The sequence below is a fragment of the Puccinia triticina genome, chromosome 10A (genome assembly GCF_026914185.1).
Source record: "Puccinia triticina chromosome 10A, complete sequence".
Classification (NCBI taxonomy): Eukaryota; Fungi; Basidiomycota; class Pucciniomycetes; order Pucciniales; family Pucciniaceae; genus Puccinia; species Puccinia triticina.
The window spans coordinates 6,456,630-6,482,223 of NC_070567.1; positions in this window are offsets into that span (position 1 = coordinate 6,456,630).

The window sequence follows — 25,594 nt, forward strand, 5'->3', positions numbered from 1 at the left end:
CTCAAGGGATGCAATCATCAATATGAACACTTCTCATAGAATCTTTATACCACTCGTGTACAAGTTAATCATGAAACCACTGACAAGACATCATTGGACCCGAATACTGCTAGTGTGGCGTAATCTGTGGGATTATTCAACAAAGCTTTCAAGCAAAGAACCATCAACAATATATGAAATTTTGACCAGATTTCTTTGGATTTCAGATTTCATTTCAGAATCAACAATCCCTCAGCTGTTTGAAGAGAAAATTCTGCAATGGATAAAGCCGGGGTCAAGAACTCCCATCTCATCACCTGCAATTAGAATCATCAACTTACTATCAGATGGAAAACCAAATTTTAATCAACTGGATGGTAAACAGTCAGCAGCTTTACTTTCCCTGGGAGAGAGATTAAACAAAGAATCTGATGAAATTGTAGGCCAAAAGCTGGATGGACATGGATATTCAGGGTTCAATCCAGGATCAATACTAGAACACTTGAATTCAAAAGCTAAATTCATTGAACCAAAAGATTTAAAAGAGTGGAGCATTGCTAACCAGAAGTTTCTGTCAACTCCACACCATTGGAATACAAATAACTTGCAAACTTTCCACAAAAATCTTGAAATCAGAATCGATGATATTTTCAATCAGCTTCAATTTAACCAGAAAGTATTTGCATCAAATTTGGATCCAATCCAAACTTTCTCCAATCTAAGATCAATGAAGTATTGTGATAGTGTCCTAAGAGTTTCTTTTGTCAAGCCTTTTGATCCTGAAAATGATCCTCTTCTTCCTCAAAAAATACATGATTTATTTTCTCAACAAATCAAGAAAAGATTGGATTCAACTTATTCACCAGCAACTTCTCAAGCATAATCTTAGTAATATTTTTTTAAATTTTGGAATTGGATAATAGTTTTATATGAATTCATAAAAAAATTAACCCCCATCCTATCCAATCAAACTCTTCCTCATGAATAGATTTCTATCTTATTCAAATGTTCCAACTATCACTAACACAAAAAAACAGGACTTGTGTTTCATCTTTGACATATATAAATTTTAATGCTAAAGATACATATCCAATCCTTTCCATTTAGAGATTGGAACCATTTTCCACTCAAAATCCAAGTTTATTAAATTCACAAAAACACAGCAAAAAAGATCTAAGTTTTGGAGTGCAGACACATCATGGCCAGTAATTTTGAATAGATTATCCCCAAACACTATGTGCCATGGATATACCCTCAAGCTTGTGACCGTGCAACAAGCAAAAAAGGGCCAGCATTTTTCAAAATCAAACAGGGGCCTATCCTAGCAAAGTAGGGGGCCAGGAATAAACCAGAACCCCTGGGCAACTCAGCTGAAGTACTTTACCCGCTTTATTTATGTTAACCACAGTGTTGTTCCCCAATGGTCAAGTCACATTCCCTTCAATGTCTTCAACCCAACTGCCCAAGGTGTGCCCTGCAGATACCGTACATATACAACCGTTGATGCAAGCAACCCTAGCAACCGCAAGGAAACAATTGAGTGGTTGTCAATTGCTGACCCACCCAGCACAACTCAGGTTTGTTTTTGCGGATGCAAGCCTGTGTCTCTTATGTGAAAGCAGGACAAAAGGAAAAGATGTGGAACTGCCTGGATTTCTTGGAATAAAGAAATACAAACAGAGTGAGAGAGAGAAAGAGAGAAAGGAGAGAGAAGATCAGGCCTAGACTTGAAATCTTTTAAATATGATCTGGGCTATTCTCAACCTGGAAAAGTTGTGTCAGGGCGGGTCTCTACAGTGACAGAACCCTGAATAGATTTGGCAGAAAATAGCTACCACAACAAACTCGTTGGAGCTCTACTCAACCGGCTCAGCGGGAGGAATAAAACCATGCCTCCTTCAGGAGGGTCTGTTGACTTCTTGTCAGCCGGAGTCTATCACGACTCGCCAGGAACTAGACAGAGGAGAGATAAGAATAGGAAGGTTGACTTACCCGGTATTGGCAAGGTTGAGCGGAGGAGTCAAAGTTGAATAGAGATAAAGGAAAAGAGATTGATTGAGGCCCCAATCACAGTGTTTGAGGTGTATCAAAGACTACAACGTTGGTGTGCTTGGTATAATCTAATCTGAGGAATATTCCAAGTTGGAGGAATTCCTCCTACTTGTACTATATGATCTGTGATATGCCTGTTTGATCCATTTCATTTACATTTCACTTGCTTTCAGTGTTCTCCCTTTCGGGGAGACTCTTTGGCCCGCTAATTGGAGCAGGATTGACAGTTGCTGCGCTGTCTGGACTAGCAGATAGCTGACAAGTTGGATGCCAGCTGTGCCAGACCAAGAGAGTGCAACAGCCTCCACTCACAACAAGGAAACTTTGGTGGGATTCAGAAGTAGGTTTACTACCTTGCTCTGGTTTCATAGGTCTTAAACAGAGATAACCTTTTGATCTTTTCTGATTGAAAGAGTTTAAAGAAACAGGGGATGAAGAATCAAGAGCAACAGAGCTTCACTCTGGATAAGCAATGTTCAGAGAAAGAGTTTACTTACTCTCAATATCCTAGGCGCCTGTGATGGTAGGTATTCTGGAGTGTGGTAATCTCTTTGGTGGTGATCCTGGGTTATCTGGGGTGTAGTTCTGGTGTGCTGAAGTCTGTGGATCCTCTAGATTCATGGGGGATCCTGACTTCAAAAATTTTCACAGTTTGCTTACATAATTACATATGTACAAGTGGTTGGAGTGCCTGGAAGTGCTTATATGTCACTGCTGCGCATGTGCGCCACAACTCAAGAACTCTATGAAGGAGTAGAGTTATTGAAAAGTGGTAAGTTGTAACTGGGGTTAAACCTACATGAGAAAAAAGAATCTGAAGTCAAAAAAAGATTAAACCTTAATTTAAAAAAGATGTAAAGTAATTTGGGTACAAGAAAGTAGAAAAAAGCAGACTTTAGGCCAGCTGCGCTGGCTCTAAGGCTGACAGCGGAGTACTGAGACATGGAAAACCAGGTTTACTCCCTGCAACACTGAAACAGATACTGTATCTGCAATGTATAGGCATGTATCTTTTCATGTATCTGTATCCCAATGAAAATTATTTTCTGACCTATTCAAATTAGGGCTCATTCAATCCAACAAAGATGTTTTTTAGCTTTGCAAGTTGGCTGAAAACCCCATGATACTTTCTGTGTATAGTATTTTTTTCAGTGTTGCTGCCTGCATGGAGAGTGGAATGTTCAGTTTGTAAGCAGAATTGGAAATTCTTCTAGCTATCAGAAATGGCCCTAGCCCACAGTGTTCCAGCTTGGAGGTGGAGCAGGTTGTCAAAACATTTTGTCTTTCCAGCCAAAAAATTTCTCCAATGTTCCATTCCAGTGTTTCCCTCACTCCACTGTTGAATTGAATTTTCATCACCTCTTGCACCCCTTCCAGAAAGTGTTTGAGCTCTGCTGCACTTCTTTGAGCTGTTGGAGCTGCTCTGCTACCACCAGTGCACACTTCTCTTCCAATGGGCTTCTGCCATACAAAGGGTTAAACCCATAATTTGATTTGAATGGGGACACTGCGGTCAAGTTGGGGTGTTGTTTTTGTACAAAAACTCTGCTCATGTTGCAAGAAGTGGCTCCCAATTTTCCTGGCAGAGGTACTGCTCCACCACCTTTTTTCCATTTCAGACTGCCTGTTGGTCCTGGGGTGGTACACTGTTGAAGGGTGGAGCCTGATATCAAGGTGGTTATCTAATTCACAAGTGATTTGAGAATTGAATACACTTCTGCGGTTGGAGAAAATATCTTTGGGGTGCTGTGAAGCTTTCATACCTGTGCCGCAATCGGGTCCTTCATTTTCTCTGCATTCATGGAATTCCTGCCTGGAATGAAATGCACCATCTTTGTCATTTGCCAGTTGGTTAACAACTTTCAGTATACTGTTGCAAGAGCCCAATTCCAAGGCTGAAACACTGCGCTGCGCTACAAAAAAGCGGTCAGCCCAAAAAGTGGTAGCGCAGCGCCACCACTGAAAATAGTGGGGCCCGCTTTTTCCCCAACCCAAAAAGCGGTAGCGCAGCAATGGTTCCGCTGCGCTACCGCTGAAAGTAGCGGGTCCCCGCTTCTTGCCAGACCCAAAAAGCGGTAGCGCAGCGGGCGGGGCCGCTACTTTCAGCGCAGTGGTTTGCACTGCGCTGTGCTTTTTGAAGCGCAGCGCTTTCACCCTTGCCAATTCAGGGAGATAATTAATTAGATCATAGCTGATTTCCATCCATGGCCCTTCTGTCACTGAGATTGGCAAGGGCTCCAGGCTTCTGTCAGAAGCCTCTGAATGGCTATATTTTGGATGATTTGACCCATTGGCAATATTTTTACGAACAAAATGTTGGTTGACAAATTTCTTCTTTCCGTTCCACACAAAGCTCTGCTGGAGTAGGGCAACTGTGCTGGACCAGCCTGTCTGTTACGCCTGGGCATATCTGCTGTGATTTTCTGTCCAGTGCCAGCATCCTCAACAATTCCAGCCATCTGGTTGGTTGTGGCTCAATTGGATTCAGTTCCCTGATCTGGGGAATGATTCCCATTTCCAACATGGCCATTCCCTCCTCCTCTTCTTTTTCTGTTCTGATCACAAGTACATCAACCTCAAACTAAAACTCTGAATCCTCCAGATTAATTGAATTGTCTTAAAAGCAGGTGTTGAACCCCCCACATCTGAAAATGTCTGTTCCATTATTTTGCTAGGTTTTAAAACCTTTCCAAATGTCAACTTCTAACCAGGTGAGGGGGACAAGGTCAGTTCTGCGGTAGAGCATGTTGGGCTTGGTGGACCAGATGGAGAATGATCTCAAATTCAAGACAACTCATGTTATCAGTACAACAGACTTGCTGCTGTGGTATACAGAAATGTGAAAAATCAAAATTTCTTTCTAATACATATACTTACTCATACTAGACCCCAATACCCCACCAAATGGACCTCAGGAATGGATTCTATGGCCAAATTCACCCTTAGTCACCACTGGAGGCATCAATCAAACCCCGTTGGATTGGAAGTTACACCTCTTTGGACCCCACTAGACACCTATCACACATTTGACACACCACCAGCCTGTCACCAGCCTCAAGTCAAGGATCACAGCATTATGCTTATACACATCAAAGGATAAAAACATAAATCTCCTCAGCAGACTAAATTCATTACATAGTGTCAAGGATTCCTTTATTTCCATATTAAGACATCATTTTACACTGTGTCTACAGCCTCAGACTTCATTTATGCGCTCACAGCAGCTGTATGAAACCACATGCAGCCTACTGTCACTTCATGACATCTTTTTGCAGCACCACTTCAGCCTTCTGATATAATTTATGTACCCCTGACATGCGATGACATCATTTTTGTAATATTATGTCATCATTAGTAGTACCTACTGCCACCAGCTAAAATGTCTCATACCCCTGTCTAGAATAGTTGAAACCGTAAACCAGGAGCCCCTCTCAGGGGGGGTTTAAAATCTCTCATATTTGTCTATAAAAGAAGCTCCTCCTTCACCCAGTTTTCTTCTCTTCAGGATCAGCACTCACCAGTTATTTACATACCACCCTCACACTTACTATCACCACAGCCCTTATACTTGCAAATAACCACTGAACTCACTCTCAATTCTCACATCTGTAATTGAAGTTCTGTGAATAGACAAACTTAAGGATGTATTTTGAGAAGTTACATGTTGCGAGAAATACACGAGAAAAAGAAAGAAATGAGAAATGTACCTTAAGGCAAAGACAACAAAGAAAAAGGGACAAAGGATGCACAAGAAGAAACAATAGAACAATGTGAGGAAAGAACTAAGAACAGGGAATCAGCTCAGAAGGTCAGGATGAGGAGTCAATGAGATCAGAGGTTTGTCAAGTGAAGACCTACTGGAGTGAGATGTCCTGAAACTGGAGGACAATGGTTGGCGGATAGTCAAATAGAAAATAGAAGGGATAAACAACAGCGCAATGGACAATGATGATTGACAAAGTGTTGAATGGAAGTAAGAAATGAAGTTGCTAGAGACAAGTATTGGCGGAGTGTCAAAAGGAAGGGGATAGCAAGAATGAATCAAGAAACACAGGAAGATCTCAATAAGATGTTGACAAATGATGAAGTCAAATGTGGAGGAACAATAGCACAAATGATGATGATATGGTGAGTGCTATGAAAGGACAAATAGTAGAATGTCAGTTCCCTGAGGGAAAATCTAGGGTCAGCCTAAATGCACTCCAAACTTTTACTTTGTGCACTCCACATTTTTGGCTTTTGGGGGCCAGCACTCCAAAAAAGTTGGAGTGCCTTGATTTTGTACTCCCAAAACATGGAGTCCCCAGATGGGCACTCCATGTTTATTGGAGTACACAACTGGGTACTCCAAAATTGATCAAAATAGGGGAGTGCAGCTAGATGCACTCCAAGAAAAAATGGAGTGCAAGCCCAAGCACTCCACCTTTTCAGTGAAGGATTTTGGCTTTGCACTCCAGCTGCCAAATAACAAATGGAGTGCATTGGGGTGCACTCTAACTCTCCTTTTTTTTGGAGTGCCCACAACAATCACACCTCTCAATGATTGGTTGGACCGGTCATCGAGGGGACTCACACCTCTTGATGACCGGCACGGACCGGTCATCAGTCACACCTCCCGATGACCGGCACAGACCGGTCATTGAGGGTAATAACACCTCCTCTTGATGTCTGGTCTGTGCCGGTCATCGAGGGGAGTAACATCTCCCCTTGATGTCTGGTCTGTGCCGGTCATCGAGGGGAGTAACATCTCCCCTTGATGACCGGTCTGTGCCGGTCATTGAGAGGAGTAGCACCTCCCCTCGATGACTGGTACACACCGGTCATGGAGGGGAATAACACCTCCTCTGGATGACCGGTGTATACCGGTCAACGAGAGGAGGTGTGAGTCCCCTCGATGACCGGCCATCACCGGTCGTTGAGGGGAGTAACATCTCCTCTCGATGACCGGTACACACCGGTCATCCAGAGAAGTTGAGAGGAGGTGCTACTCCCCTCGGTGACCGGCACAGACCGGTCATCGAGAGGAGATGTCACTCCCCTCGATGACCGGTGATGGCCGGTCATCGAGGGGACTCACACCTCCTCTCGTTGACCGGTATACACCGGTCATCCAGAGGAGGTGTTAATGCCCTCGATGACCGGTGTGTACCAGTCATTGAGGGGAGATGTTACTCCCCTCAATGACCGCTGATGGCCGGTCATCGCAAGGAGGTGTTAATACCCTCGATGACCGGTCTGTGCCGGTCATTGGGAGGTGTGACTGATGACCGGTCCGCGCCGGTCATTGAGAGGTGTGAGTCCCCTCGATGACCGGTACAGACCGGTCATCGAGAGGTGTGATTCCCCTCAATTACCGGCGGTGCGGCACAGACCGGTCATTGAGAGATGTTAATCCGCTCAATGCCGCTAACTTAACACAAGTCCCCTCCTTCCGAGGAGGCGCGAAGCGCCTCCGAAGGAGGGACTTGAATATAATAGTGGGATTCAAAGTAGACCCGTGCATGCCACTTGCAAGGCAAGGCAAGCCGGTGTTCAACTCAAATGTTGAATGTTGACTTGCAGTCTCCCCACAAAACTGGGTTATGCAAAGTGACCTGCATGCACGCGCGGGTCTACTTTGAAACCCCCTAATGTCCCAAATCTTGCGTGAGCGCAACCAGCCATTTGGCTGTGGAGGGCATTACAACCCCCAAATCACCCACAAGCGCTCTGATTCTGGTCACGCCTCCCAGACCATTGAAAAGCTTATGATTTTTTGATATGTGTACGGCCCTCAAAGCTCCACATTTCCATAGCATTAGGAAACTGCGGGGATGGATAAGTATTGGGCATTGGAGTGATCCGCCCAATGCAAGCCCAGATAAACTCTTGGATCGATCCTCTCCTTATGGCATAAATAGCAAAATGCATACATCATAAGCCACAAGCGCCACCAATTGCAAATATGTGCATATTTCATTAAAAATACAATTTAATACTCCAAGAGGCGTGGGACTCTCCCTGATCTGACAAGAGTGGAATCCGGCGGGTCATCAAAATCTAATTTCCCAAATGTGTAAGTGCCCTTGCAAAAATAGCTGCTGAGCAGGCCATTTATGGCCGAATTTCCCCCAAAAAAATCCAGAAGATGCTCAAGATGGGCAGCTACAACTGTGCTAAAAGGCATTGAAGAGAGTTCATTTATTTATTTTTAACTTTGTGCTAAGTTTATTTTTTATCATTTCTCTGCCAAAATTTGACTGTCCTCAGGCCGCGGGTCCGACTTTACAAGTAAGCCTCTCCTTTGGAGAGCGTCCCTTCGGGATGCAGGGTTGGGCCCCCCCGACCCTCCGATCAAGAGGCTTAGTTAAGCTTGTCAATGCCGGTCTGTACCGGTCATGGAGATCAGGGGGTGACAGTTGGCATCCAGTGGTGTGTTTGTACATAGCCTCTGGATGGCCAGACATCCTGTAGTATACCCTGCTTGCAGATGCCGGACATCAGATATGTATGGGGTTGAAGTTGTAGGCACTCCAGCTCTGGCTGGAGTGCACAGTACTGCACTCCCCTTTTGAGGAGGAGACATATCAGGAATGGAGTGCTGGGGGAATGCACTCCAATCTGATGGAGTGAGACTCATGGGCACTCATTACATTTCCTGGCCACTGGAGTTCTTTGTGGTGCACTCCAAAGAGTCTTGAGTCCCCGGTTGTGCACTCCAATTGACTTGGAGTAACTACTCTAGTCTGTACTCCAACAATCATTGGAGTGCATACTCCATACACTCACTTTTGGAGTGCATTTAGGCTGACCCAAAATCTAGAGGATGATAATCAAGTGAGTTTATGTATCCAAAAGAAGAGTGTTGAGTGGAGATTTTGCAGTGAGAGGTTTTGAGGATCAAGCGCAAGCAATGACGAAATCAGCATTGATTAGGTTGATGATGTCATTGGAAACAAACTGGAAAATAGCGGGACATGGCGCTAGAGGGATGTCACTTAGATATCAACAAGTTCCTCTAGAAAAGAGCAGTCCTATCAATTGATTAAAAACTTGGCAAGCTTACCTTGGTGCATCTTGTTAGCTGATAGCCACAAGGGCAGAGTTTTGCACCTCCATCATCCCCTTCACCATTCAGCAAAAGGGTTTCAAAACCAATTTTGATTCTTACACTGCCTACTGAGCTAAAGCTTGGAAATTTTGGGTGATTGGTGTAGAAAACGGCAGTCAAGTGGTGCAGGTTCCCTTCGAGGTACTGCCACAAATAATTGAAAGTGGCAACAATTAACGATGGGCCGCTACACTACACTACACTACACTACAGGGCCACTTAGCGTTAGCGTAGCGGTGCTAACAGGAGCCCAGTTTTCCTGTAGTGTTAGAGGGATTTTACACCGCTAAGACCAAGCTTTAGTGTAGCTTTTCTTTCTGCGCTAACACTTTTTTTAGCGTTAGCCCAAAAACAAATTGGCTATGCTATTGGTTAGCGTAACGGGATAGGCGCTAACGGATTTTTGTGTCAGCAGTCTGCTAGTCAAGACAGCGCAGACGGCGACAGATTACGGGCCGCTGCGAGTGAGAGCGGCCTGCAACCAAGCAATCCCTCAGACTAGAAAGCGCACTCAGGTGTCGCCCCCCGAGTGGGCAGACCAGCCCAAGTGAAGCATTACATTATCATCGACCTTGAGTGAGTGAGTGAGCAATACCTGGGGCATCTTCTAATAAGATTCCCAGATGGATAGATCGTAGAGGTCCGATGCACATTGAACCACAGGTCAACCCAGCACATCTGGGGTATAAGTACTGGGGAACCTTTCTACCCAGAAGGATTCCCCAGATCAGCTACCACACCCGACATTATTGTTGTATTCGACCAATTACGCCGAACTCAACAATTGGGGTTATTTCCTGATCCACCTTTTCTTATTCTCATCCTCTGCGCGCTTGACCCGACTTCCGTTTCTACTAGGTAAGTCGGGCTTTTCCCCTTTTCTCTCTTCCCTGTCCTAGACAGGATCCATTCCTCGAGTCCCTAGGACTTCGGTTGTATACGCTCAACCAGTCCCTCCAGACGGAGGCGCGGCTTCCCTCCTTGCGCTACGGCCAAGTCGAGCTCCGACAGACGTTGTGACAGCTGAGATCAGCTGAAAACCTTTGATCATATCTAAGGTTAATATTCAGGGCACGGCCACAATAGAGACCCGCCCTGACATTTTGCTCCCCCGGTAGCGTAGCGCAATGAATTCCCGCTACGCTAGGGCACCAGAAACTGGGCAGAAATGACATGCTAGTTTTTTTCCTGTATTTGCGTGACTGCAGGAAAAAAAATGGAGTGTTATTTCTTCCCAGTTTCATCTCTGTAGTTGCGCCGGGACAAAGTTTGGCTGTTTCTGCCCAGTTTTTTCCTCAGGCGGTGCTAGCGTACACAAAATCTACGTTAAAAGTTAGTGTAGCTTTCTTCTAAGCTAACACCACTACACTAATGCTATCCAGACAAAATTGTAGTGTTAGCGGCTGTAAAAAAACAACTGCTAGCGCTACACAAGTGCTTTCTTCTATCTTGTTAGTGTTAGCAGGAAAATCCGGCCGCTAACACTAGCGCCACCATAGTGTAGCTTAAAAAAGCTAACACTACGCTATGCTAGCACTAATGTTAGCGTAGCTGGCCCACCGTTTCAACAATGGCAAGCAATTCCTTGTCAGAAAGTTGTACTGTAGTTCTTCTCCGCCTGCACAAGTGACAGGGAAAGGCAGACTCCAGGGTGGATTTTTCCATCCTTTTTTCATACTTGAAAGAGGACTACTCCTAATGCCAACAGTGGGTCAGCTACACTAACAATAGCTGTAGTGTAGCGTAGTGTTAGCTGTTTTCAGCTACGCTAAAGAGAAGTTACTGTTAGCTTTCATTTTTTCCAACTAACACTAAGGCATTTTCTTGAAGAAAAAAAATAGCTATTAGTGTAGTGTTAGCTGGAATTGAAAAAGAAAGTTAACACTATTCAAATTCTTTGGGATTATCACTTTAGCAATGTTAGTGTTCCAAAAAGCTACACTAACTGTTGGTCTGGTGCTCTGTGAAGTTACGCTAACTCTCAGTGTGGTGGTTGTACTTTGATTACATATGCACATGTTGTGTATTTTTGCCCGAGACCAGGTTCTAATTGAACTCAGTGGACCACAGTAGACCTCAGACAGCATCAATTTTCACTCCTGATATACTATATGAGAGTACACAACCATCATTCAGCACACCAAACATCATTTATAATACTCATTCATCACATCATAACTTCTCCCTCAATAAAATCCACTCATCTCTTGCTTGATTGCTTCAACTCATCACTCACCCACCCTTGTTTCTCTTCTTTTTAATGGTTTGTCTGCTTATATGTTTTTTTCCTGTCTTGTTGTGATGTCTATGATAATGAAATGAGAGATCTTGGGCGGACATCTGCCTGGGGACTTGAAATAATTTATCTAATCTAAGTTTATTAAAACCACAGATTCACCAAAAAAAAATTCAAGGGTTTCCCCTATACCCAAGCAATCACAAAAAACAAAAAAAGAAACAAGCTAAACCAACAAATAAACATAAAATACCACTTATAATAGACTAATATACAAGAGAAGCAATAGATTTAACGAACTCCCAGCCTGTGACATGCCACAGGTGAAAAGAGACCGGTGTTAACCCGCTCAGCCTGGCGCAAGTGCGTGGGGCAAAAGTCGGGGCTGGAAACCCTTCAGCCAATTGCAAGTGCAATTGGGGAGGGGGAGGATCACCACCAGTGCTCTGCAAATGCAGGAGCAGGGTGGATCACCTGGGGCATAAACCTCGGTGCAGGAGAAGCCCCCTTTTATATTCAAGCAGTCTGATTTCAGTGACTACGCCACTGTGAGCGTTGCAAGGTGATGGTTGCAATGATACATACAGCAATTCCAAACTCGGGCTTGCTTGTATCCATAGCCACTGTCACTACTCCTGAAGCCTACCAACCCAAGCCACGGCAATGCACAAGTCAAGGAGCCAATGACGGCCGGGAAGGTGCAGCTGACCAAACTGTTTCTCTTCTGACTTCAAGTTCCAGGAACTCGGCATGCTGATCACCTCATCTACAGTCGGGCCAACAAAGTGCTTACGGATACCAGCCCGACCGGCCCCAGAGATTTTATTCGGGCTGGAATATGTTCACCAGCTGGCCGAGAGGTCTTCCTCTTGGTGGGCTGGTATACATACACCAGCTCGCCAAGAGGGATTCCTCTCGGCGGGCTGGTATACACACACCAGCTCGCCGAGAGGGCTTCCTCTCGGCGGGCTGGTATACATACACCAGCTCGCCAAGAGGGATTCCTCTCGGCGGGCTGGTATACACACACCAGCTCGCCGAGAGGGCTTCCTCTCGGCGGGCTGGAATACATACACCAACTCGCCGAGAGGGCTTCCTCTCGGCGGGCTGGAATAAGATCACCGGCTCGCCGAGAGGGCTTCCTCTCGGCGGGCTGGTATACACACACCAGCTCGCCGAGAGGGATTCCTCTCGGCGGGCTGGTATACACACACCAGCTCGCCGAGAGGGCTTCCTCTCGGCGGGCTGGAATACATACACCAACTCGCCGAGAGGGCTTCCTCTCGGCGGGCTGGAATAAGTTCACCGGCTCGCCGAGAGGGCTTCCTCTCGGCGGGCTGGAATAAGTTCACCGGCTCGCCGAGAGGGCTTCCTCTCGGCGGGCTGGTATACACACACCAGCTCGCCGAGAGGGCTTCCTCTCGGCGGGCTGGAATAAGATCACCGGCTCGCCGAGAGGGCTTCCTCTCGGCGGGCTGGTATACATACACCAACTCGCCGAGAGGGCTTCCTCTCGGCGGGCTGGTATACATACACCAACTCGCCGAGAGGGCTTCCTCTCGGCGGGCTGGTATACACACACCAGCTCGCCGAGAGGGCTTCCTCTCGGCGGGCTGGTATACACACACCAGCTCGCCGAGAGGGCTTCCTCTCGGCGGGCTGGAACAAGTTCACCGGCTCGCCGAGAGGGCTTCCTCTCGGCGGGCTGGAACAAGTTCACCGGCTCGCCGAGAGGGCTTCCTCTCGGCGGGCTGGAACAAGTTCACCGGCTCGCCGAGAGGGCTTCCTCTCGGCGGGCTGGTATACATACACCAACTCGCTGAGAGGGCTTCCTCTCGGCGGGCTGGTATACACACACCAGCTCGCCGAGAGGGCTTCCTCTCGGCGGGCTGGAATACATACACCAACTCGCCGAGAGGGCTTCCTCTCGGCGGGCTGGAATAAGTTCACCGGCTCGCCGAGAGGGCTTCCTCTCGGCGGGCTGGTATACATACACCAACTCGCCGAGAGGGCTTCCTCTCGGCGGGCTGGAATAAGTTCACCGGCTCGCCGAGAGGGCTTCCTCTCGGCGGGCTGGTATACATACACCAACTCGCCGAGAGGGCTTCCTCTCGGCGGGCTGGAATAAGTTCACTGGCTCGCCGAGAGGGCTTCCCCTCGGCGGGCTGGTATGCATACACCAGCTCGCCAAGAGGGCTTCTTCTCGGCAGGCTGGAATAAGTTCACCCGCTTGCCGAGAGGGCTTCCTTTTGGCGGGCTGGAATACATAAACTAGCTCGCCGAGAGGGCTTCCTCTCTGCTGGCCGCAATACGTTCACCAGCTCGCCGAGAGGGCTTCCTCTTGGCGAGCTGTTCACGGCTTGCCAAGAGGGCTTCCTCTCGGCGGGCTGGTATACACCAGCTTGCCGACAGGGCTTCCTCTCGGCGGGCTGGTATACGCTCACCAGCTCGCCGAGAGGAAGCCCTCTTGGCGGGCTGGGATACATTCACCAGCTCGCCGAGAGGGCTTCCTCTCGGCGGGCTGGAATAAGTTTACCACCTCGCCAAGAGGGCTTCCCCTCGGCGGGCTGGTATACATATATCAGCTCGCTAGAGCCTACTTGGCAGCAAAAAATATCCGCACCCGCGGGTATTTGCCGCAGGTACCCGGGTACCTGCTTTCTGCCACCTCAACAGGTGCGGGTGCGGGTGCGGGTGTTGAGAATCCCGGGTTTTCATGGAGAGGTACCCGCACCTGTGGCGGGTACCCGGGTACCAAGTGACATCTTTAGTGTGGGGGTATTTCCGAGCCTTTATAATCTCAGCATTAAAGCATCTTTGTCATCTTTTGGTGAATCTTGAGGATTCAAAATGGACAATATGCCTTCAAGGATGATGTTGCGTAGTTTTACTGAGTGGGAGATTCTGGAGTGTTCCCAGATAAACAAAAAAGGAGATTACAAGGTATGTGTATATGGAACTGAGCAGCAATTTCTCTGTTCCTTTTTCATTTTTGTTGGCCCAGGTGCACGTAGTGTGATGGGTCTAAGAGCCTCTAGAATGTGCTTTAACACAGCCAGCTGTACCAGGTGTTCTTTATGTGCTCTGTTTGCATAGCGTTAGCAAAAATCCCACAGAATTTCACTCAAGCCACTATGAGTAAGCAGGATTCCAGTGTCCACTACACTGGACCACATCTGCGCTCCAGTTAGCTGAGCTGGCCCACTACAAAAAGTGCATGTTAAACTCATTATCATCTTACCCTTGCTGGCCACTCTCAATGTTTATGGTCAGAATCTGAAGTACAACAAGATGGCCCCATTTCAAACTGAATTGGATGCCACTGCCACACATGAGTATTGCAAACTTGGAAGGATAAATTATTAGGAATAGGATTTGTGGGTGAAAATTGAATAGGTTGAACCCCCAAAAGTGCAGCGGCGAAGCCGCCTTGGACTCTAGTTCATCATAAAAGGGTAAAAAACACCTATTTCTTCATCCCAAAGCTTGTGCCAGTGTCTGGTTTGAGTGAAAAAATTCAAGCTAACCAATTTAGTTCAGCGTAATGAAGCTTCTGTTTAGCGTAGTGTAGTGTATGTTGTCACTAGCTATGCTAAATGTGTGCAAAAAAATTGTTAGCTTATAACAAGTTACACCAATTTCAAGTTTAGGGCTTATTATTTAAATCTAACGCTATTTGTTTTGGAAATGAAATTATTATAACTACGCTGACTGTTATTGTAGCGGGTTTTAACTTTATCTAACACTAAATGAATCATGTAGGGAAAAATGGCCGCTACGCTAAGAGACTTTGGTCAAATAGCGTAGTTTAGTGTAGCGACCCACTGTTGCTAATGCAAAGTCAGAACAGTTGCACTCAAGTATAAACAGCTTGTTATAGGGGTCCACAATCTTGAGGATTGGGGCACTAGTGAAGGCAGTCTTTAGAGACTTTAAGGCAGTGTTTCATTTCTTGTCCCATAAAAAGATGTTCTTAGCCTTTGTGAAATTGTGGAGTGGCCCAGTCTTTCTGGAAAAGTCATCAGTGGTGGTAACAGTTAGAAAATCCAATGAACCACTGCAACTCTATGACATTCCACGGGGCAGGCGAGTCTGTGACTGCCTTTAATTTTGAGGGTTCCATCTGCATCTGATTACATGCTATCAGCAGCCCTTGGTATTCCACCTCCAGATTGGAGGATTCACATCTTTCCCGTTTGAGCCACATTTGTTGCTTGATTAGGTTTTCCAGGATACTGTCGGCGTTGACCACCTCTGTGTTGAGTTATTCTGCTACCATGATGTATCAACAAAGTATGGAGGGCAGTTGGACTGACTCATGAGCACTACCAACCAACCACCCAGCTGGAAGCCACAAGAATCTGTGGCCTAGTTGATATAGGCAGCACTCTAGTATGTGTCTTGGCATAGCTGAGGTTGTGAGTTTGACTCTCACCAGAAAAATATTCATTTTCACTGCAAAGGGGGTTTTATTGGTTGCAAACCCCCGCAGTAAGTTCAACCAGAGGTGTCCAGCTTGTTGCAGCAATGGGTAGTTATGATACACTAGAACAACTGCCCTTATCCGCGTAGTGTAACTCTTGCTGTTACTACGCTCAGGTGTTAGCACTATCAGTGACAGTAACAACCAATTTTAAGCCCAGGACCGTATTGTATCCGACCATAATTTTTTATGTGTTACTAGTGAAAGAATTCAGAGAGCCAAGATGTTATTTCTATTAGTCTTTGAGTCTAAGTAGTTTTGTGGTTACAACTGTGTAATAGAGCAATAGAAATGAAATCTCTTTTTTACCTAAGATCAGACACAAGACCACTATCTGATTGATAAAGTTGATGGATAGATTCAAGTCTGAATGTGAGAGATAAAAAAAACCACAATTGGTTCTTTGGCTCAAGATGACCTGTAAGGATGAGATGAGTTCAGCATAAGTCTTTGCTCTTGCCTCTTTACTATCCAGTCTGTTATCTCTTACTTGGATGAGGCTTTTGCCTTTTTATAATATCCTGCTATTTTAAGCAACAGCAAAACGGTAGAGAAGTCTTGTGGTGTTGTCTACAGCAGTTCAAAGTTGCTTATGCTTCAGCCTTTTGTTTCTATCTGTCTGATCTAAGCTCAAACACTCTTACTGGTATTCCCAACTCGTTGAGTGGACTTGGTTTGTTGGTCTGTTTTTCTTTGACTGTTTCTAGAAATTTTGTATAGCACATTAGCAACTACTTGATCAACTATCCTTGAGTTTTGATTAAACCACTTACCTTTGGAGCTGATTGTAATTCTCTCAGATAGAGATTGGTAGCCACGATTTCCCTTGAGCCTAATATTGCTGCTCACGTGTATTGGACCTGTTTGCATCAAAAGATGATTTCAGTTTTACAATCCCGCGGCATTTGTTTGTTGAGGTGTAGGGTTGTGTTACTTCCTCATTCTATGTTTTCTCTGCTTTCAAACCTGTTCTTTCCATTTCACACTCTGTGACATGTATGTAGTGTATTCACCTGAGCAGCAGACACGTGGAAGGCCTTTCCTCATCCTTCCACAAACTCTCATCATCTGTGTTCTGCTGCCCAGGATGATTCATCTCATCATTGTTTTGAATGTGGAAAATGGTTTGCTTAGCTGACCGGATTCCGCAGCTGATTGAGATCCCAACATCTTTATCACGATGCTGTTCACCTAGGCGTGAATTCTCACAACTAGTAGTGCAACACATTCACGGCTGGATAACAAGATAAATAGGGGCAAATAGCCCCCTCTGAATTGTCAGGCTCGGTGATGCCAAGACACGAAGTCCTCTAGCTACACGAGTGACTGCGGCGAGTGGGCGCGTCTGTAGATGCGGTAAGATGATGGTTTATAAAGATTTATATCCCTGATGGGATGTAACGGAGGGGCCGCGAGAGCAGCGGAATGGTTAAGGTGCCCTCCGGGGCGGTTCTTACAGGGCCTGACAAGCAGGGGTAGTATGTCCTGTGTTGTCTGGGGTCCGACAAGCGGGGGTTGTTCGACAAGTTCCCAAGTATATAATTGATGGGGATTACTCCCAAGATGATAAAGAGAAAATGAGCTGGACTTACTGTTGGAGCAGGAGTCCAGCGACGAGCAATGAATCTAAAAACAATCTAACACAAGCTGAGAGCGAACTGATCAACGAATATGTTCGGCGAAGTAGTGCGCTGCTGGGCGGTTAAAGTGATTGACGATTCTGGGGAGCCAGAGTCCTCCCAACACCGGCTTTTATGCTGTTTCTGGGAGGCTCGTCGGCTCGCTATTCTCCTGGATGGCCTTCCAATACATTTTGTTGGAAGGCACAGCCTCTTTACTGGTCTTGCTACTCGTAAGACCCGTATCTCTTGGATACCGGTCACAAGGAAGATTCTTTCTTCTCGGAACTCGTTTAAAGAGTTCTACTCGAAATGACACGCTAGAGATCCTCTGCTCTCGAGTGGAGGATCACTAGGAGTCGGTTCCTATGCGGAGCTCTTCGGCGATTCGTGTCCGAGTCTTTCCGCTACTGTTGCTGCGACGGAGCTCGGAAGAAGATTGCTACCACGCGACCAGGTACTGTAGTTCTCTGAGTCGCGTGGCTTGATTGTTTAGCCGCCTACTGGCGGCTGTTGTTTCCATGCGACCAGGTACTACAGTACTCTGTATCGCGTGGCTGAGTGATTTAGCCGCTAACAAGCCCACGTAGTTTTCGCGCAACCAGTGGCTGTCTGCTGAGTATTACGTGGGTCTTCTGAGTGGGTCTTTTTATACATGCTCCCTTGTTTTTGTTACTTGTACCTAGTTGGGATATATTGTACAGAAGAGATTCTGGACCGCGCGGCGGTCCCGTTGGTGTCTAGCTTCTCTAGGAAGCTATTTGTAATATTTAAAACAATTTAAAACAAATCTATGCTGCGCAGAGATCCGCGCTGCGGTCTGCTCTGCACCCAGTTTACGGTGCTCTTGGCTGCGCTACCGGAGCTGCAGGCGGGGCTCTATTCTAGAATGGTAGCCCGGCTGACATTCCCCACCACCAAGATAAGTTACTCTTAACTTAGCTGACTTTCTAAAATTATTTACGTTTAGAAGCTCTGTAGCTACGTAGGTGAATTGCACCGTCCGGGATGTTGTCTTCTGGCAGCCATTCATCTTTATCTGCAGATTGGTTTCTGTATCTTACAAGGTATAACCTTGTATCTTTTCCTGAAATCCTCTCCTTTTTATCTTTGAGGATCTTATGTACCTTAAGTTGTTCTTTCTTTGAAGGTTCTTCTATGGGTACCGGTAACGGTTTGGGGACCACTTCATTTGCTCTTGCAACATATTTCTTGATAAGGCTTACGGGAAACACAGGGTGTTTCCTACTGAATTCTTCTGTCAAAATTACTTCTACTGCATTTTTACCGTGTAGGTTCTTAATGACAAAAGGTCCCACAAACGCGGGTTTCAGTTTTCTGCTACCTCCCAGATTATTAAAGTTCACTGTGGACAGAAGCACTGGATCTCCTATTTGGAATTCAGGTTCTTTGTGACTTTTGTCCCAGCGAGTTTTACTATACTCTGCTGCTTCTTGGACACATCTGGCTGCGTGAGAATTTGTTGCGTCTAACATCTTTTTGAAGTCCGCGGCGGTTGGGTGGGCTACAGGTAATTTATCATTAATAGTATCCTTAGGTAACCGCGGTATCCATCCTCTTTCTAAGATGTAGGGCGTTTCTTTTGTAGTAGAATGTTTGCTGCTATTATATGCCATCTCTAATGCTGGCAACAGGTTGACCCAATCATGCGTGTACCCGTCACTGTTTTTAAACTCTAATCCAAACGCACAGAACCTTCTGAGTAGGTCTTCTAATGTTTGTATCATGCGTTCTGCTAGGCCATCTGTCTGCGGATGGTATGCAGTGGAAAAAGCTAGTTTAGTACCCAGCATATCATGCAAGTTTCGCCAAAATTCTGATGTAAATTTAGGGTCCCTGTCACTTATAATAATTTTTGGGATACCTACGTCAGCCATTATTCTATTCCAAAATAATATGGCTACTTCCATAGCTGTATCATCTTTATGATGCGGGATAAACCTGGCTCTTTTTGAGAACCTGTCTACTACTACTAGAACAGAGTTGTAGGAGAAAGGTCCTCCAGGGGGTAGGCCAGTTACAAAATCCATGTTGATTATTTCCCACCGCGTTTTTGGTTCCGCAATGGTTTGTAATAATCCAAATCTCTTGCCGGTTTGCTTGTTAGACTTCTGGCAAATTTCACATGACTTAACATATTCTTTAACCTGGGTTTTCCAGTCAATCCACCAGGCGGTTTGTTTGACTCTTTCAACGGTACGCTCTTCGGAGAAGTGACCGGAACCAACATTGTCATGGCATTCTTGTAACATATTTTTTATGTGACTCTCTTTGCTTAGCACAATTACGCTAGAATTTCTATGGCGAAAATAAATTATGCCGTCTAAGAGTGTGAATTGTCCGGCTTTGTAAGGAGTAAGCCATTTCTCCGGTAGACTAGCAATCAATTCTGGCGCGCTGTTTTCATTGTCCAATATATTGATTAATTTAACTAGCTCCATATCTTCACTGTAACTAACTCTGACCTCTTCGAAGAATACATCATCAATGTCACATACATGAATGCCTAAGATTGGAAATACATCCTCATCTTCTGGGTCGTACGCTGGGTTATCTGGAGTATTGGGTAGAGCCCATCTACTTAGTCCGTCGGCATTAGTATGCTTAGCTCCCGCTCTATGAATTATAGTCATGTGGCCTCTATATTGCTGAATTGCGATTTGCCATCTGAGCATGTGACGGTTAGGTGTTTTCATATTCATGAGAGTTTTCACAGCAGTACAGTCGGTGACTACTATGATTTTACAACCTTCCAGATAGTAGTGTAATTTTTCTAATGCCCAAACAAGGCAGAGACATTCCATCTGACTAGCGCCGTATCTCATCTCTGTTTTACGGACTTGTCTTGATATGAACAAGATTGGTTTTTCTACCGGTACTCCATCTATAATGAATTCTTGGTGTAACGCGGCGCCTATTCCCTCAAAACAAGCATCTATGTACAGGATGAATGGTAGAGCGTAATCTGGTTGAGCTAAGACAGGGGCAGTGGTTATGAGTCTCTTTAGCTGCTCATAGTCTTCTACTCTCCCGTAGGTCATCTCAAAAAATACATCCTTGCTACATAGTTCATACAAACTTTTGGTTATGTTTGCAAACCTAGGGATGTGTTGACGGTAATAGCTACAGAATCCAAGAAATGACTGCATTTCCGTAATAGTCTGTGGCATAGGTTTGAGTAGTACTGCCGCCACTCTATTTTGATCTATAGCTAGTGATAAACCTGAGACAATATGGCCTAAGGCTTTAAGTTCTTTGAATCCAAAGTTGCATTTCTTAATGGACATTTTCAAACCGGATTTTATTGCCGTTTTGAGTACTAATCTTATTTTCTCAAGATGTTCCTCCCAGTCCGTAGAATATATGATGATGTCATCTATATACACCATCATCCAGCTTTGTCGGATAAAAGATCCGAATATGGTATCCATCATACGCTGAAAGTGGGACGGCGCATTTTTAATACCAAAAGGCATGCGCAAATATTCGTAAACACCTAAGTGGCAGATAATTCTCATAAATTGCCTACTCTCTTCCTTAATAGGAATTTGGTGGAAACCTTTAAGCACGTCCATTGTCGTGATAAACTTCGCGTTAGCCAAGTTATGTAACGAGTGGTCTATACGGGGGATAGGGTAATTATCCGCTTTCGTATAATTGTTAAGCGCTCGAAAGTCTCCTACCATGCGGGACTTCTCATTATGCCATGCTATTATTACTGGTGTAGTTATTTCCACTTGCTCATTATGGCCTACTTTCCTCAATACTTTAAGTTCTAGAAGTTCCTTAATGTGAATTTCTAGTGCTTCGCGGGACTTAGAGCTCGAGGGATACGCCGCTCTCCTTAGCGCGGGGGGATAAGGAGGTTTGCAAGTAAGTTCTATCTCAATGTCATGTCCGGAGATATTGCCTATGGGCTCCTCTTTTGTGCAAAAAGCTTCTTCATGTTCAAAGCAAATTTTTAACACATCTAGATGTTGGTCTTTGCTCAGTGTGTCACTGACAGCAGCTTGAGACATGTAATCTTGACGGAAACGGTTCAGCTCTTTCTCGTCTTGGTTTCCTTTTACAGGGCTCTGAAAATTGATGTTACATATCTCAAACTTCCTTTTCCAATCTCCACCTATAGTGTAGAACCTGTCTTTACTTTGGAAAACATCTATCCCGTAAAGACAGAATGCATCATTCCCCAAGATTAGGTAATCACACACAGCATCTTCTAACACTACAAATTCTATATGTAGTCTAAGTGAACCCTTGGTGTGCGGGAAAATTAGTGGCATCTTTACAACTCCTATAGGCTTAAGTGCAGCATTACAACTACTAAACTTGGCACGCGGGGTTGGGAGTAATTTCTCCCGCCATCTTGGATAGTACCGGCTCAACAAGTTGGTACTGGTACATGAACAGAAGGCTCCAATGTCTAGGAGAGCTTTAACTTCTTTACCATCATAGAGAACAGTAGTGTAACTTGTTTTGCCTAGGGTATAACTCATACCTTCTTCTGGCTTATTAGTCATCAATTTGGCATCAGATACATGTCCGACTCCAGCGGAAGGGTTCCATTTTTGTGGCAAGTTTGAATCACCTTGGATTACTGTAATGTGAAGGGGGTCACCCAAGTCTGCTTGAATCACGTTGCAGCGGGCTATTGGTTCGGAGCCACAATCCCCGGTGACACTCTCCCGGTCATTTTCAAAATGTACTATATCAAACTGGGATCCAGTGTCAGAGTCGCCTTCGTCATCTGTAAACACCTCAATGTTATTAATCCTTCTGCGGGGTTTGGGGCACTCAGGTCTCTTATGGCCCTTTTCCCCGCAATTATAACACTCAGGAATATTAGCCTTCTTTGGCGCAGTTTCAGCAGGTTTTGTGCCGGTGGGCGCATTATCTCTATACACAGCACTCTTTCTTTCTTCATAAGATTTGGGCTTCTTATCTAAACCTTTTGCAGCAATCACCAATTCTATAACTGAGACTAACTCTGCTAAGTCTACGTCAGGATCCCGCAGGCGACACATTACATCATGCTCTAAGTCACCCCGACACTTTTTCAATATTTTCTTGGTGACAAATTTTTGAGAAGGTTGATCATATATGCAGTCAATTCTCTTCTTTTGTGTCAAGCACCATTTGTAAGGCACATGTTTCATAGGGTCAAAGAAATCGGTTTCATATGCGGCAAGCATTTTATCTTCCCAGACGTCAGTGCCGTATTGTAAGTGGATCAGTTTCTTCCATTCCTTCCAGCTGATTTTGCCAACTGATTTCTTTTTTCCTACAAACCAATCTAAGGCCATGCCTTCAAACAATCGGGGTAATCTGGATGTCACTATTTCATCTGACGCTTCGTAGGACTCAAGGAGATGATCTATGTAATTCATAAAGTATATGTGATCATATTCTCCTTCGCCGGTGAATTTGGGCCATTCTTTGATGGGTGGCAAGAGTTTGTTCATTGCGAAAATATCAAAGTTGCTCAAATATGATGTGGTCTGTCTTGCTTGGTTTTGGTAAGGAGGGGTTTGTTCAACAGGTTCCTCTTTTTTGGGAGACATTGATCTTTCTTTATTTTGAAAGACTCTCTCTTTTGTGTTCAAGAAAGGGTTATTAAATTGTAATTCTTCTTGAACAATGGATTCCGCCTTATTGGTCATGTGGGGCGGAGTTTGAATCCCAGAGGCTGCCTGTTTAAGGGACTTAATCTCAAGTTTCAAAGTGCTAATTTGTTCCGAAACAGACTGAGTGATTTGTTTGGCAACTTCTTTGATTGTGTCATCCTGGTTACTGACAAGGTCAATTAGAATTCGTAACTGAGCAGATTGGTGCTCCTCACGCTCACGCTGAGCTACCATTATCTCAGATTTAATCATGGTGATTACTTCATTTTTGAAGTCCGCCAGGCTGATGTCAAGATCAGTTAATTTGTCCTGCGCTGTGAGATTGGAGTCTCTTACTGCAGCAACAGTTTTAACTATGTCACGGAGTTCTCTCTCAGTTTTCTGAACTATTTCTCTCAGTTCTGGGATCTTAACAAAAGGTTCTTGGGACAATTCCAGAGATTTTTTTACGCCGGTCTCAATCATGTTACTCGTGGCTTTATAACAATCAATAATTTTGGAGACAGTAGTTTTATGGTAATTATTTGAGTTGTAATGTAATTTGTCTAGATTACTGTATACATTCTCAAACAAAGAAAAAATAAAGTCTCTGTCTATTGTAGGTGATCGTAAGCTTTGTCTAGTGTGTCCGCCACCTTCATCAGACGCTTCCATCGGATGACGTTGTCTCTGGCTGCTTGAGTTGGGGGTGCTTTGCGCTTTTTCCCGGTGTTTCTGGCTGGGTAGAGTTGCTTCATCACCGTCCAAGGATTCCAACCCTCGACGTAAGACTCTAGCTGTTTTTGAGCCATCAACTTCTGCGCCATTTTCTGGCTCTCTTGAGCTCTGCGGAGAGCTGTTCGCAGCTCTTCTGTCGCTCCTCCTTTCGCTTGGAGAGCTACACACTCCTGCCAGTTCAGGACGTGGTCGCGGACTAAGTCCTTGGTCTTGTCCAGCTTGATTAGCTGTTCTTTCGTCTTGAGGATAGTCCTCGCCGGATTGGTCGAGGTGGTCGTTGAGGTACTCGGAACCGGAGCTGGGTTCTTCTTCTTGAACTTCAGGGAGCTCAGCTTCGGAGTCTTCTCCTTGGGAGGCTCGACGGCTACCTCCGCGGCTTCCTCCTCCTCCGCGGCTTCCTCCTCTTCCGCCACTTCCTCGGCTTCCGCCGCCGGTGGCTTGTCTAGGATGCCTCTTGGGGGTGGACAGAGGTCCTTCGAGATCGGGTCTGCTCGATCGGGTGGACATGTTAGTTTATGTTTTTTTATTTATTTATTTATGTTTTAGTGTTTTTATACGGATTATTTGCAAGAGAAACTTGGACTAACCGAGTTCGTCCGCTTCAGAATCGCTTAATACGGGATTCTCAAACTTCTCGGCTTCTTTTGCAGTAAAGGAGCTTGTTTTTTCCTTGTTTTGTTCGGCCACTAAGCGGAAGAATCAATAATTTGTTAGAATTTTTCAAAGTAAATTTTTAAGTACGCAAAAAAAAAAAGCGATTTACTTCTTTCCTTTTTTCTTTGAATTCTATTCAACCGGTGTTTGTTGAGTAGAAAGTTCAGAGTGATTCGAGCCTCTAAATCTTTTTTCTTGCTCTTTTCAACTAGGATCGTGCCGAGTTGGATTCTTTCTTCGCAGGTTAACTTTTCAAAGTCGTCCGGCTGGTAGTTTTTAATAAACTCTTTGTTTCTGAGTTTAAGATAGCGGAGGTAATATTGAATCAGCTCGGCGTTCTGTTGTAAATGAGCCACTGATGTGGAAAAATAAGAACGCAAAAAGCAAGTTAGGGAGGTTCAAAAGCGAGTAAAGAGATGATAGGAGATAATTCTGAAGGATTAGTAGCTTCAGAATTGTTCAGGGGTAAGTTGCGCGCGAAAGAGCGCGGTTTTTGAGCTTTACTAGACTAAAAGGTCAATCTAATGGTGCGATATAGCGCGCCGTGCTCAAACTGCAGAGTTTTCTAGACACAATCTAACGGTGATGTAAGCTAAAAGAATTTTAGAGGTAGGTTTGGTTTGGTTAATCGTCAGATAGACGAAATAGTAGGATTTTTTCTGGTTTTTTGGGATAAGTTCCCGGCCAGACCCCCAATTGTCAGGCTCGGTGATGCCAAGACACGAAGTCCTCTAGCTACACGAGTGACTGCGGCGAGTGGGCGCGTCTGTAGATGCGGTAAGATGATGGTTTATAAAGATTTATATCCCTGATGGGATGTAACGGAGGGGCCGCGAGAGCAGCGGAATGGTTAAGGTGCCCTCCGGGGCGGTTCTTACAGGGCCTGACAAGCAGGGGTAGTATTTCCTGTGTTGTCTGGGGTCCGACAAGCGGGGGTTGTTCGACAAGTTCCCAAGTATATAATTGATGGGGATTACTCCCGAGATGATAAAGAGAAAATGAGCTGGACTTACTGTTGGAGCAGGAGTCCAGCGACGAGCAATGAATCTAAAAACAATCTAACACAAGCTGAGAGCGAACTGATCAATGAATATGTTCGGCGAAGTAGTGCGCTGCTGG